Source organism: Lissotriton helveticus, chromosome 5_1, assembly GCF_964261635.1.
Source record: "Lissotriton helveticus chromosome 5_1, aLisHel1.1, whole genome shotgun sequence".
Taxonomy (NCBI): domain Eukaryota; kingdom Metazoa; phylum Chordata; class Amphibia; order Caudata; family Salamandridae; genus Lissotriton; species Lissotriton helveticus.
In genome coordinates, this window is record NC_136065.1 from 899953341 (window position 1) to 899969132 (window position 15792).

Genomic DNA, 15792 nt, shown 5'->3' on the forward strand with positions numbered 1-15792 from the left:
CGCCATGTTAAGACCAGCTTCTCACTGGTCTTAATTTTGGCGCTGGCTTCTATTTATGCCACCCTTGTAAATAATATTGGGCAAAATATGGATCTATCTGTATATGATATATTTAAGTGCACATAATAACAAATAGAAAAAAAACTACTCCAGTACTGAAATGCGAACGATGTAACTACATTTGATGAAACATCATTTTGCCTCCTTTTGTCAGTACAAATGCAGCTGCTATCTTGAGGACTTATCAACAAATAATTTACAGAAATTTTATCTTTTCTCTATTAAGAATATTAGTACACACATGACTGAAAAGCAAAAGATGTGCATACATTTCTACCAATTATTTCAAAATGTATTATCTTCATTTTTGCAGTTGTAAGCATTTTTTAATCCAGCTCATGATAGTAAAAAGAAACAACTGAAATGACCAGTGCATATAGTTGTATGTCTCTCTCTGTAAATACAGGCAAGGACCTGTGTGTCTGGAAGAGATAAGGCACATCTAGAAATACCTTCATTAATTCAGGAGTTGTGTTTATTGGAGAGGAGGACGAGCAGAATAGAAAGGCAAAGATAGAGAGGAGGAGAGCGCAACAGAACATGAAAGAATTAAAGGAAATGAGTAAAGGAAAGAGAGAGAATGATGGAAATGGAGATTGCACACGTAAGGGAATAACAGAGAGCGGAGGAATTACGGGAAAGAGTGGTAAAGGAAGGGAGAGAATGCAAAGTCAAAGAGTAAGACTGAATGAGAGTAGTTTTGTGAACACCTGTCACCCCATGCACTTTCAACCGTTGTTTTAATACATTTTAATTATGTAAGAATAGCTGTCACCAGTACAAGAACAGCAAATCCTCATATTTGGTTTATTTATTTATTTATTTATATTTTTTTTGTTTTAATGATTCCAATACACATTGGGAAAACAGATGCAGAAAGTACATACTAAAACACAACCGTTGGATTACATCTAAACAACAATGAAACAAATAAAATGTATATATTTATCCAGATCAAACTTGTCAACTAATTAAGTTACATTCCTTGCTTTTCAGTAGCAGTCCAAGCACAGGGTTGCACAAGGTTGCATTTCAGAAAAGATGGGCAGGCACAGGTAAATAGTTAGCATAATTAACTAAAACAGCACTGTGACCTATACATTGAATAAAGAGAGAAATTTAAGTAAGGCAAAAGCAAAATACAATCGTACCCCGATCGAGTTCTAAATGAAGGAAATATACACAACTTTTAGATCAGGAACTTCAGAACAGAAGCCTTATTGTTCCTGAAAATCGTGATCAACCCCAGGAGTTAGTTAAGCAAAAGTACTAGTAAAAAATGTTGATGCAGCTCTTGTCTAGCCTTAGAAATTATCAGAACTCGGAAGCACCTTTGTATTATTCAGTTGGTCCTTCAAATTTCCTGGCCAGTCTGATTATGGACCCTTAAATGGTTGTTTAGACCCGTGAGTAATAACAGGTGCAACAACACAGAGTTCTAATAAAATTAGCACCAAGTTTTGAGTGTGTTTGCACCTTTTCTTCCCAGAGTTGTATATAGCACGAACTTGAACCAAAAGAATCAGAGCGCTTTACATGAGCACCAGTTGCGTTACACAAGGACACATTTTTTTATTTTTTTTTCTTAGTCACGGAGAGATGAATTGATTTGCCCAGAATCACAGGATTTTGAGCATCATTGCCGATATTCAAACCTGTTTTCCCAGATTTGAGATTGACCGCACTAGCTAGCCGTTAAGCCACATACTCTCCCCGTATTATGGTCTGATTACTAGTTAATGGCTTTATCAATTCAATTCAATTCAATTAATCTTTATTCGGATTCAAAAGTTGTACCCATAAAAGCACAGGTCAAATGAATCAATATTAAGATACATTAAAATATATAAGTGCACGGAAATATAAACACAGCAATATCATAAAAAACAATATTCATAAAAGGCTTGTTGATACAAAATAACACAACAATATAACTATAAGATGCAGTTAGTTACATATGTTCATTATATATATGACTTTATATGTCATGTGTGACATATAAAGTGCACACATGAATAATATTTTACAACTCACTTGGACCAAAATTAAGGATTCACGTTGAAAGTCAGCCATCATTAATCACCAATAGAGATACGTGAGCGGGCTGTCGCTTTCAGAAAAGAGCCCACGCGAAAAACCAGGGCATCCTCTTCTAATTTAAGAATTTCTGTGTAAACTGTTTTGTGGTCAATAGTGGCAGTTTTCTTAAAAAAAGAAATTAAGAACAATTTCATATACATTGATAAAAATTACAGAAGAATAAACCATGTTGCATAGTTTGTTTACTATGGTTGTCACATGGGCACAACATTTGATCAAGGTTGGCATTACAACCTAGGGGAAAACAGAGAAACATTTCATAGTACCCGCTCTTAGACGGAACAATAATCCTCTTTCCCAGCGGCCAATATTTTTCAAAAGGTTACTGGATGGCAGATGGGATGGCCATAATAGTATATCCTCTAAAGACATATACCTTATTACTGAGGATTTCAAAAGCTCTTCATCATATCTTGCCCTGCTATACTTTTCATATAAAAACTGAAGCAATTTTTTGCTTACACCGCCCATGTCACTTGGGTTTAAAAAGATGTGTTCGAGGTTTACACTATTCAGACTTTCCCGTACGGCAAAAAGCCACGGTATGTCCATCCCCTTTTCACATTTGAGGCAATGGGAAATTATATTTCTTGTAAGTGTTGCTGCTGGGTTCTGTCAAACTTTGAGCCAAAATATGGCTGACCGGGCCCTGATGAAATCCTCGATATATGTCAGATTTAACTCCCCGTGACACATGTACTGTGATCGGGGCACCCAGCAACTTCCTGCAACATCGATTTTCCTCACCTTGAATGCCCCTATAACCCGTAAAACCCCAAACTTTGACCCCATAAGTTGCAACCGGCATACATTGTGATTTAAAATTTTTAATAATAGGTAGTACCACCTCAACTTTTTTCGGTTGGGGTAGTGACAATACTGAATTAATTGCTTTTGCCAATTTTCCCCTGCTGTGTGCCACATGAGTAGTCCAAGAACCATTGGCTGCAAATACCAGACCCACATATGGAAAAGTGCAAGTGCGTTGTAAACGTTCATTCCCTATAGAAATTGATTTAAGAAGGTGCTTTTTTGGGCCACATGCCATTAAAAAGGATTTGTTAAAATTTGTGCGAAGATCTAGAACAGCCATAAAAACAACAAAGTTGTGTATTAAAGTGAGCAGTGCGTTTGGTGTGCAGCCCATTAGTACCGCATCATCCGCATATAATAAGCCAGGTCGGATATTACCATTAATAATAGGAACATCATTAGTAAGCTTAGTCAGGAAATCATGCAGGTCATTGTGGTCAATAGTGGCAGTTTTCTTAAAAAAAGAAATTAAGAACAATTTCATATACATTGATAAAAATTACAAAAGAATAAACCATGTTGCATAGTTTGTTTACTATGGTTGTCACATGGGCACAACATTTGATCAAGGTTGGCATTACAACCTAGGGGAAAACAGAGCATACATTTCATAGTACCCGCTCTTAGACGGAACAATAATCCTCTTTCCCAGCGGCCAATATTTTTCAAAAGGTTGATTCCCTATAGAAATTGATTTAAGAAGGTGCTTTTTTGGGCCACATGCCATTAAAAAGGATTTGTACCGCATCATCCGCATATAATAAGGCAGGTAGGATATTACCATTAATAATAGGAACATCATTAGTAAGCTTAGTCAGGGAATCATGCAGGTCATTAATATATAAAATGAATAAAAGTGGGACCAGTACGCACCCCTGCCTGACCCCTCTGCCAATAATAATATCCTGTGAAACCTCACTGCCTTTGCCAATCCGCACCCAGGCCTTTAGGTCCCTATGTAAATACGCTAAGAAATTAACTAAAACTTCGCCCAACCCATATTTTAAAAGAATAGATCAAAGATGTGACCTGCTAACAAAATCAAAAGCTGAAGTAAGGCTTTATCATTGATAGCAAGATTATGGGTGCAATCGGCTGGCAGTCAGAGTCGGACTGGCCTATACAACAGTCTGCAATGCGCAAATTTCGCAAAACAATAAATGCAACAGTAGGGAAAATGTTGGAGAGCAAAATATATATTTTTTTAAATATTGATTTGTATTAATACAAGGCATCAAAGAAAAGACAGTGACATAACATGGCAGAGAGTCCCTTCCACAGAACACATCATCGTACAAGGGGGGGGGGGGGGAGCGGGAAACATATTACACAATTATACACAATCACGGAGAGGTAGGAATATCAATGGGTGCATCAACAGGCAGTACACAGATGTCTCCCCTATAGCGATTCCACAGCCCCCACAGAAGTGCCCACTTACGAGGGCAACCCCTTGCAATATAAACAGTTTTTTCACGGAACATGCACCAATCCATGTTTTCCGTCCATTCTTCAACGGTCGGTGTCCTCTCGGATCCCCACCGCTGCGCTATATTCCTTTTTGCTATCGTATTACCTAGAGTTACCCATTTGGTCTGCGCTATATTTAGGTCAGTAGGTTCCCAGATATTTAGGAGGCATCTCCGCGCTCCTGGCAACACAGCTACTCCCAGAACCTCCCTCATGAAATCATGTATCCCACTCCAATACTCGGCCACAGAACGACACTCCCAGATGATATGAAAGAACGTACCCACCGAGCCACACCCCCGCCTACACAGACATGTATCTGACAGCCCCATCCGAACCAAGCGGGGCCCTGTGACATACACTCTGTGCAAAATTTTTAACTGAACAAGTCGCAAGCGCGCTGAGATTGCGACTACCTTTGGTGAAGACACAGCAGCCTGCCAGTCCTCATCATCAAGTTCAATACCATCCTGCAACCATTTTCCCCTTACTTCGCCCAGGAGATATGCTCTATGATTAATCAATTTCTTATAAATCAGGGAGATCATTCTCTCGGGCAGGTGTCCATCTAGAATTCTGTCTTCAAGAGGAGACGCTACGGGCAGGTCTGCCTCCACCGATAATGCCGCTGTCAATGCATGCTTGACCTGCGCATAGCGAAAGTACTCAGTGCTCCCCAGTTTATATTCAGATTGCAGTTCCTCAAACGTCTTAATCCTCCCCTTAGCCCCAACATCACCAATAGTCGAGATCCCAATCAGATCCCACTTGTCAAAGCCCTTTGTATTCCAAAGCTTGCCCAACTATTCGGAGTCAAAAAGTGGGGTCGCCTTCGTCGAATGGTCCCTCCATCCCAAAGAGCTGGTAGCATCCCGCCAAATCCGCACCGCATGTTTAGTTGGTCCTGTCAAACCGCTTCCCACTGATCTGGCATACAGCGCCCGATTATAGTTGCCGCCCGGTAGAAGCCATCTATCCATCGCATAACCAGGGTCTGAAGGGGGCTCATAAATGGCTGCCAATTGGGAGGCCCAATAATATCTCCTGATATCAGGGAGTGCGATCCCGCCATCATACCATCATACCATGGGAGCGTCAGTTTAGCCAATGTAATCCGGGGTCGACCATCCCATAACAGACTTCGTTGCAACCCTTCGACCTCTCGAAAATAGCTTGCTGTGACTACATCTAATGTATTTTGAAGGGCATAAAGAAAACGAGGCAAAGACATAATTTTAAAGAGAGTCGCTCGCCCCAGCAAGGAGAGAGGGAGTCTCTTCCAGCCGGCCCCATCGCTTCTCAGTCTGACCAGAGGGGTGAGGAGATTCTTAGCATGATGGACCGCGGGGTCCAAGGAGACAAATATCCCCAAATACTTAAACCCGTCCGTAGCAATTTGAATCGGACAGTTGCGTGGGAGAATCGGGGTCTCCCCACTCAGAACGAATAAAAGCGGTTTTCCCCAATTTATAGATAGCCCCGAGTTCCTACCAAAGGAGGCCAACACATCGCAGACAGTATCCAGGGATTTCCTAGGCGAGGCCAAATAAAGTAAAATATCGTCGGCATATAAAGTGATCCTATCTTCCCAGTGCGGTGACTACCGGAGACCTCGAATCGAGGGCTCCCAGGGGATCCAGGCGGCCAGCGGCTCCAATGCCAATGAAAACAGAAGGGGAGAAAGGGGGCAACCCTGCCGGGTGCCCCGTCCAAGACCAAATGGCGACGAGACCCGGTTATTCACTACCACTTGGGCAAGGGGCTCAGTGTATAACAAACGAACCAAGCGGATAAAATCAGTGCCAAAGCCAAATTTAGCCAGGACAGCCCACAAATATGGCCATTCTACCGTATCAAAGGCCATGGTGGCATCCAGCGATGCAATGACAGTGGATTCCATCAGGGTTTGAGCCCTGGCCATCACCCCGTGCAACCGACGCAGATTGAGGGCCGTATTCCAATGAGGAATGAAACCCGACTGATCGGGGTGTATCAATCCGCTGATCACCTTAATCAATCTGGTGGCAAGGATCTTTGCAAGGATTTTGGGCTCTGCATTTAATAACGAGATAGGCCTATATGAAGCGCAACTTGATTTTTGCTTGCCTTTCTTATGAATAACAACTATAGAAAATACACTATGATCGTAGGGCAAAATCCCTTCTCCCGGGCCTCAATGAACATGCATCTCAGGTAAGGAGCGATCTTCTCAGGTCGAAGTTTGTACAGCTCAATTGGGATCCCGTTAGGCCCCAGCGCCTTACCGGATTTCAAGGAGCGCACCGCCTGGGCAACTTCATCTATAATGAGGGTACTATCCATAAATACACGGTCTTCCCTGGACAAACACGGGAGCCGCAAGTCTCATAGCATCAACCAGGAGTCCTCCTCCGGGAGATCCGAGACCGAGGTGTACACAGTGCGGAAATAAGCAGCAAAGCTATCCACTATAGCCTGGGGGGCAATATTCCCTTCTCCCGGGCCTCAATGAACATGCAACTCGGGTAAGTAGCGATCTTGTCATGTCGAAGTTTGTACAGCTCAATTGGGATACCGTTAGGCCCCAGCGCCTTACCGGAGGTCAAGGAGCGTACCGCCTGGGCAACTTCATCTATAGTGAGGGTACTATCCATAAATTCATGGTCTTCCCTGGACAAACACGGGAGCCGCAAGTCTCGTAGCATCAACCGGGAGTCCTCCTCCGGGAGATCCGAGACCGAGGTGTACACAGTGCGGAAATAAGCAGCAAAGCTATCCACTATAGCCTGGGGGTCCGTGAGGTGCAACCCATCCTCTGTCACAAGCTCTGGGACAACTCGGTCCGCTCTATCCTTCTTGTCCAGCCAAGGGATAAGCTTCCCCGCTTTGTCCACGACGTCATACAGCCTACCCTGCTGCTCTCTACTGAGGGCTCTAGCGTTGTCTGTAACCAGCGTCCTATACTCATGCTGTTTGAGATTAAGGACATGCAGTTTGGCCCGAGACACCTCCTGTTCCAGCTCCTCTTCCAGGCCCCCCAATCTCAGCCTCTACCTCAACAAACGCTTTATTTCGGTCTCTCTTAGCTCCTGCTATCAACGAAAGAGCCTGACCCCTAAGAACAGTCTTAAAAGCTTCCCATAGCGTGATTGACGAGGTCACAGACCCCTCGTTCTCAAGGATATAGTGGTCTAACGCCTTGATCAGGGTCCCCCTAATCTTGGGACTGCGCAGTTGCCAGGGATTAATGGGGGCGACCCTACCCTCAGACCGCAAGGCAACACTAAAACGGAACCAAAGTGGGGAGTGATCGGATATTCCCCTAGCAAGGTGCGTCGCCTCCAAAATGTAAGAAGCATAAACTGCAGGTACAAGACAGTAATCTAGTCTAGACAGGCTACCCTGAGCCCCAGAGTGAAAAGTATACTGTTTTTGATCCGGATGGAGCAGTCTCCAACCATCAACCAAACCATGGGCTCAAGGAAGTCAGGCAACCAGCTATGGGCGCGTCCCACATCCCGCGGGGGATGTCTATCCAGAGCTCCAGAGGCAACCGCATTAAAGTCACCCCCCAATATTAACAGGCCACGCGGGAGATCTAGCAGAACCTTCCCCAAATCAGCAAAAGTAAGAGCTTGCAAGCCTGGAGGCACATACACTGACAACAAGGAGATAACATATCCCTCCCAGCGACCCGTCACACCAACATATCTGCCCCTGTCATCCTCGAATACAGAATCAATCACCAAAGGGAGTGACTTACGAGCAAGGATACCTACCCCGCTAGAGCCAGCAGTAAAGCCTGCATGCGCCACCAATCTGTAACCCATTCTATGCATCGTCTTACACTTGTTTCCAACCAAATGAGTTTCCTGTAGCCAAACCACATCAGGGGCGCAACGTTTAAAATACTGAAGGACCACACTACGCTTGATTTTATCACCCAACCCATTCACATTCCAACTCAATACCTTTAGTTCCCTACCCCCATCGTCAAAACACAAACGGAGCGGCCACACTCCAACCACTGCACACTTTCCAATTCAATGCACTGATAAACAATTACAAAAAATACAAAAATTGAACAAACCCCCTCCAAACACACCCCACTCACCAGCCCCCTCCCTGCACCCCTGCTCACGGTGTTCCTCCGCCCCCAACTCGCAGTGTGCCTGTCACCCCATGATCTAACTACTGAACTATCAAAAAGGAAATGTGAGGAGGAATACGACCTCCCGATACCCGCTCAACCCCCAAAATGACCTTGGACCTGCTCAAGCCATTACTACACCCAACTTGTCTGCGGTGATTGGTCAGCAAGGGTACCTCTCCCACCGCGATCCAACCCCACCCGCAACAGTGTCAAACATTATTCTTCCTCATGCGCGCCTTCATCTTCTCCTCCACTCCGTCGTCGCTGCTCATCACGAGAGGAAAGAGTTTCCAACCAGTCTGATGCAATTTCAGGATTGTCAAAGAAGAACGCCTTGCCCACATGTTCGACTCTCAACTTGGCAGGATACATCATGGCATATTTCAATCCTTTATCACAAAGTTTCCTTTTGACATCCATGAAGTTTTGCCGTTGCTTCTGTACCGCCTGCGTAAAGTCCGGAAAAAAACTGAGGGTAGAGTTTTCATACTGAAGAGGACCCCCATTCCTGGAGGCCTGCAGGATAACGTCTCTGTCCCTGAAGTTAAGCACCCGTACAATCATTGGCCGGGGTGGCGCTCCAGGCCTAGATCTCCCTCCCGGTATCCTGTGCACTCTTTCCACTGTAAAGAAATTCCCCAGGCCCTTGGGTTTTAGATGATTGAGTATAAGGTCTTCAACGAAGAGGTCCGCGGCCTGGCCTTCGGCCTTTTCCGGCACACCAATAATGCACACGTTGTTTCTACGGGCTCTCCCTTCATACTCGTCCAACTTACGGCTTGCGACTGCACTACAGGCTTGAAGATCACGTACTTCCTGTTGCAACAGAGCCACATCATCCGTTAGACTGGAGGTTTTGATGTCCATTGACTTTACCTTTTCACCGGTTTTGGTGAGGTCCGCACGGATTAAATTAACTTCTATCGTAACTGTGTCAAGCTTATGATCCAAGGACTCCATCTTCCGACCGAGGGAGGTTTTCACCCCGTCGATGGCGGCCATCACATTTTGCAGCATTGGCTCCGTCGTAGAGGCCGCCGCCTCCACAGTCCAGTCGTGTGATTTCCCAGACCCGGTCGGCGATCCCTTGGGTAGTGTGTACCGATCCAACTTGTTGGCTTGAACATACCTAGCTCCCCTAGTCGTCTTGGCTTGTTGCTTCTCCGTTTCGAGTTTAGTCGCCATTCTGAAGGCAAGTAAAGAGCGGGTCCGGCCGTAGTAGCGATCCCGCGACGGAGGCACTAGGCGTACTCGTTAATCCGGCGCAGCTCACCATCAGGCGCATACACATGTGCTCCAGGGGGATGGTAATCCTCTAAGTCGCCTCAACCGCTACAACACCACGCCGGTCGTCAGTACCCAGCCAGACTGCTATGCCACAGGAGATTTGCTCGGTGCGAAAGCCCACCAGCCAAGTTCTATAATCCGTAAAGTGGGAGAGTCACCTGGCTCCCCACCCAAGCACAGCCACATCAAGCCCCCTGCTCCTGTGTCATCTCCACCACTCCAGATCCACAGCAGACGGTTGGGGGCAGAGAGCAAAATAATTAAATTTACTATTCCAACTCCAGTGAGTGCAACAGTAGGGAAAGGGTTGGATAGCTGAGGGGTAAAAATTAATATTCCCACTCCAGTGAGGGCAACAGAAGAGAAATTGTTGGATAGTGAATGGGCATAAATTACTATTCCAACTCCAAAGAGTGCAAAAGTAGGGTAAGTGTTGGATAGCGGAGTAATTAAATTTACTATTTCAACTCCAGTGAGAGCAACAGTAGGGAAAATGTTGGGTAGTGGAGGGGTAAAAATGACTATCCCCACTACAGTGAGTTCAACAATAGGAAAAGTGTTTGATAATGGAGGGGAAAAATATTATTACCACTCCAGTGAGTGCAACAGAAGGGAAAGTATTGGATAGCGGAGGGGTAAAAATTACTACCTCCATTCCAGTGAGTGCAACAGTAGGGAAAGGGTTGGATAGCGGAGGGGTAAACATGAATATTCCCACTCCAGTGAGGGCAACCGTAGGGAAAGTGTTGGATAGCAGAGGGGTAAAAATTACTATTCCCACTCCAGTGAGTGCAACATTAGGGAAAGTATTGGATAGCAGAGAAACAAAAATTACTAATAACATTTAAACAATAGAAAAAATTGAAAAAATCATACAAACATAAATAAACAATATTAATAACTATACAATACATATATTAAACATATAAAAAGAACGCATATAATAATATAAATTACATATAACAAAAAGCTACAAATATTATATAAAATAAATTAATAAATACATTTATAAAGAATAACTATTTAAAAGGGGCAAATATTAACAAATTATTTAAAACATAAATGTATTTATTTTATTTCCTACCCTATAACACCTTACTAATAAAAAAACATGTCAACATTTTCATGTATATTTATTTCCGTAATTAACATAATTAATAATCCATTTACAAATTATTAATAATTAAAAAATAATAAACATTCAGTAAATGCACATGTTTTAACACTATAATATCCATAACACACACCTACAATTAATCACACAATTACCATTATTAATTTCTAATTAATAATTTAAATTAACAACTAATTATTAATGCATTAATTAAAAGTAAATTACTTCCTACCATTTACACCTCTAAACATCACAACACACCTAAAACTAATTACACAATTACCATAATTAAATGCCAGTTAATTAAGTAAAATTAATTAACAAGAAATTATTAATTGATTCATAATAAATCACTTCACACATTTAATAAATAAAATACCTTCAATGAATTTAATATAATTAAATTACTTCCTAACATATTCCCCTATAAACCCGTAACCTGCTCCAGAACTAAAAATGCAAAATTAAAAAATGAATACTAATAACAAATAAAATAATCTATACATTTGATATAATTAAATTACTTCCCACCCTATTCCCCTTCAACCCACAACCCACTACGGAACAAAAAACCCAAAATTCAAATAAAATGTAATACCTACTAAAATGTTAACACATATAATAAAAATACAAACAATTCTAATACAAAAAATCATACATCACATAAATATAAAATATATTCTAAAATACATAACAATAATAAAAAATAAATATGTTTAACAACTATATTTTTGTAGACAATATTAAACACTACGGTTTTTTAAACATCAATATTATTTACCTAAAATTGATTGATTGACAATGATATTTTGTCTGTCGATATTTCTGACCCACGATATTTTTACCTCGATATGTGTGCAAGTCAATATTTTTGCATCAATATTCTGTCTGCACCAATATCACTATTTAAAAAGCCACTTCAGTGACTGATTTTTTATTTTTTATTTTAACATTTTTATTGTAAGCGTATGGCAGCCATGTTTAGGTAGCTGCATGTTATCTGTTTTCTCTATTCATTTTTGGGGTGTATATCTGTAATAAAAAATAAAAATAACTATTGCACCAGACTGCTCAGTTCAGACCTATTGGCTTTGCTAGTGATTGTTACTGTTGATTACCCTAATATTACCACAAACATTGTCTGCAACACACATGCATGCAGTCTCCCACACATTGCAGAAAAAATATACAGAATGTGTTTTCAATTTCAATAGCGCCATTACTTTCAAATTTGCGCCACTTTTTATCTGATTCGCTAATGAGGGCCACTTTTATTTCGTTGCTCAGGCTCTTCTCCTGTCCCAGTCTGACCCTGCTTGCAGTTGTTTGAAAAGACTTTTCTGACCAGAGGAAAAATGGATGTTGTATAGTACAATAAAGAGGAATGTTGATAGTAGGTTGCAGGATTTTTCAAATTCATTATCAGCGAGTCTTGGTAGGTAGAGTTTAGTGATTGTAAGATGATTTTTGTTAGCTTTCTGGGAGGGTTTGAAGCGTTGATGGGTTTTTGTGTTCAGGCTTGTGGTGAACAATGTTTTATGTTATCAGTTAGGAGTGTCTCTGTACTGTTCAATGCTTGATGGGCTTCCTGGCAGTCCCCAGGCTGTTTCAGTTTTTTTGTGTTTCAGCTTCCAGCTCTGAGTGAGTCAATAAACCAGCAATTTTTGGTCTTACTGCCAGTTAATGTGCAAAGGTTGGACACTGAGGGGAATAGTTTACAATCCCCTAGTGCCACCGCTGTGTCACTTTTTTGATGCTCCGGTGGCGCTGTGTGCTGGCCCATATTTACAGGGTCGCACAAAGCCACTCTGCAAGGCTTTACACGGCCTTGTAAATATGGCCCTCCTTTGTGCAGTATTCGCGTCAAAGGGGTGTGTAACGAGTTTTGCTGTTGGTGTTCCCACACAACACCCATTAATTTTTGGCACCGCCCCAGATTTACAAGGATTTGAAATTCCGAGGTAGCGCCAAAAATGAATGCCATTCCAGGGGAGGCATTAAACTGTCGCAACGGGGGTAGATACTTTTTTTTCCTGTTTTTTTTCTCTTTCTATGTGAGCTGCATTTTGCAGCACACATAGAAGGTGTAAAATGCCAATAGTTATTTTGTTTGTGCAGAATCATCCTTGCAAGGCAGGCAGGTCCCTGCGTTGGCGCATCCCTGCATTCTTTAAATGACGCCGCTCGGCGCAGCACAATTGCTTGTGGCAGCACGCTGCGCTATTTCATTGTAAATATGTCCCAGAGTCTATAGTTTGAAGGATGCAGTTGCTGAGAGTCTTGTATATCCTATAGAAACCTGTGCTGTAGCAATCCTTTGATATTGTTTTTGAGGATAGTCTGAAAGAATGGCGTCAGTAGTTCATTTATCAATATTGTCAAACATGTGTTAAGTGCTGCTTTTTCTTGTCATTGAGCAGTAGGAAGGCTAATGCCGAAATGAATGCTGGCGGGTTCTCTCCAATGGAATGCTAAGTGATTCAGAAACTTTGTCACCAAATTCTGTTGAAAGGCTGGGTTGAAGATGTATACTCCGGTGAGGATAGATGTGACTCTATCCAGTTTTTGTGTATGATCATGCACACACATGAATAGAAACCAGCGTTTAAATTAGTTTCAATTAAGTGCCACATACTATTTTAGAAAATAAAAGCCATTCATAGAATATCCTTACATTGTAAACCCATAGATTTTGGTGCTCTGGATTTATTAGGGCTTGAAATAGTTGGATCATTTGTAACAATAATATTAGTGTTCATATTAATAATAGTAGTACTACTATTAATATCAGTAGTCATACTTGGTGCCACAGCAGGAGTGGAACAACTCGTGGGAGTACTAGTAGTTGTACTGTTAACAGTAGTAGCAGTTGCAATATGAAGAGCTATAGGTATTATTGGGAATGTATAACTAGTAACACAGTAGATGTTCTAGAGGTGGTAGTTGTACCAATGCTTGGAGTATATAACTATATGACACAAGTGTTAATTAGTGGTGAAGAACCAATTTAAGATGAAACATATTTCCTTTTGATTTTTTAATATTCAACGAAATGCCATTTTTTCATTTTCCAAGATTGATTTTGAAAAGTTTGCAAAAATGAACTTCATAACATTGTCTGGATGTACTTTTCCTCTCTATCCTTCTGTACTTTTTAGATTACAGCAAGTGTATAAAATTCAGTTGAAAACTTTGGTAGTGGATACAATTTGGCTCTATTAAAAATAAGGATCCTAAGATCACTTTTCATTTCACTTGAGTTTCAATATTGATAAAGGTAAAAAAGGCACACTACATTCAAATTCCCTCTACTGGAACACAAAGTCCCTAAATTACCCCAGGGCTACTTTTCAGCACTACCGCAAACAGCTGCAATTGTATGTGGAAAGAACAATCATGTTCTTTTTCGGTTCCCTTTTAAAGGGTCAAGAGCAGAAAAGATAAGTGACTGGGTAAATAAGATAGACAGAACCGAGCAAACAAGAGTCCTCCGTGCAGGCACCAACTGAACAAGGCAAGTGGAGCAGCTTGAAGGAAAGCCAACTATAAAGTTAGAAACATCTTTCTGGTGGAGTCCACTCTCATAAATGAGCAACAAAATATCGATTTCCACCTCCAGTGCTAGAGGGCTGAATTTTTACTGACTTTATGCTTAAAAAATAAACTACAGAACATATTACTAACATGCTAATCTGCAATTTTAACGCTTTACGCATCAAGTATACTCAGAATGTATACTTATGAAAAATAAGCTTGGACAAGTCTGATGAGTATTTCGCTTCATTTTTTTTAACCCTTCCGATTACGAGTTTTTGCATACTTTTGGCATGCAGAGTGCTGGTTTGAACCTAAAACTTTTGCGGTACCTGTGTCTGTATGTTGTAGACATGTTCTGCTTAATTTAGCCTTTAGGCAGTACCTTAAGTGACTTTAGCATGCAAAGTATGCCCTTGTGTGAATTTTCAGCCATATGACCAGTGAAATATTTTTCACATTACATGCATAATTTTTGGTAAGATTTGACGTATTACACAAGGAAAAAAGATACTATTTCACCCATTTTGAGCATATCATTGTGTTTTGCCAACAATGGCACCTCAGTTTGAGGTGGCCCGATGGGTGAAAAAATTATGATTGGTCATGTGGCCCCTGACCTATTGCCAGTGGCTGAGATCAATTCAAGCATTCCATCCATCACTTTGATTTTGATGCTCTTAGTGTGACGGGTATGCCCAGACGTGGGTCTCGTGCTCACTGTGCTACTGGAACAAAACTATGGGGCTGATTATGATCGCGGACGGACTTGAGTCCGTCCGCGACCCCTGAGGAGGAGGGCACGTCCGCAGGGGCTGCGGCGTTCCCTCCTAGCAGATTAGGATGTGAACGCCAGGGTGGCGGTCACATCCTCTATCTTTAACATTGCGTCGGGTGCAGCTTGAAGCTGCACCCGCCGCAAGGTTAAAAATGCATGCAGCGCATTTGCATGCACAAAGCGGCAGGCACCGCGCAGTGCCTGCTGCTTTGTGCACGCAAATGCAGGGGGGTACCATAGGTACCTACCATGTGCACCCCCCACCCCCCTATACCCAGGGGGCCTGCAACGGGCCCCCGAAGTGAAGGTCCGTATGCTTTTAAAAGCATAGAAGTACAGACATCCTAATAGGCCTGGCGGTGTCTAATAGACACCGCCAGACATGTTAGAGCTTTTCCGCCGCGGTCGGAAGGCGACTGCGGCAGAAGAGCGGCGGACGGACTACCTGAACCCCCAGCCATCCTAATCTGGCGGGGGGGTCTTTGAAGGCTCCGCTGCGGTTTT

The 15792-nt window shown here is 42.3% G+C and overlaps 1 protein-coding gene across 1 annotated transcript in view; it reads right to left on the reverse strand.

Moving 5' to 3' along the window:
- Positions 1-15792, reverse strand: part of SH2D4B (SH2 domain containing 4B) — a 1011831-nt gene that overhangs the window by 762223 nt on the left and 233816 nt on the right. The window lies entirely within an intron of this gene.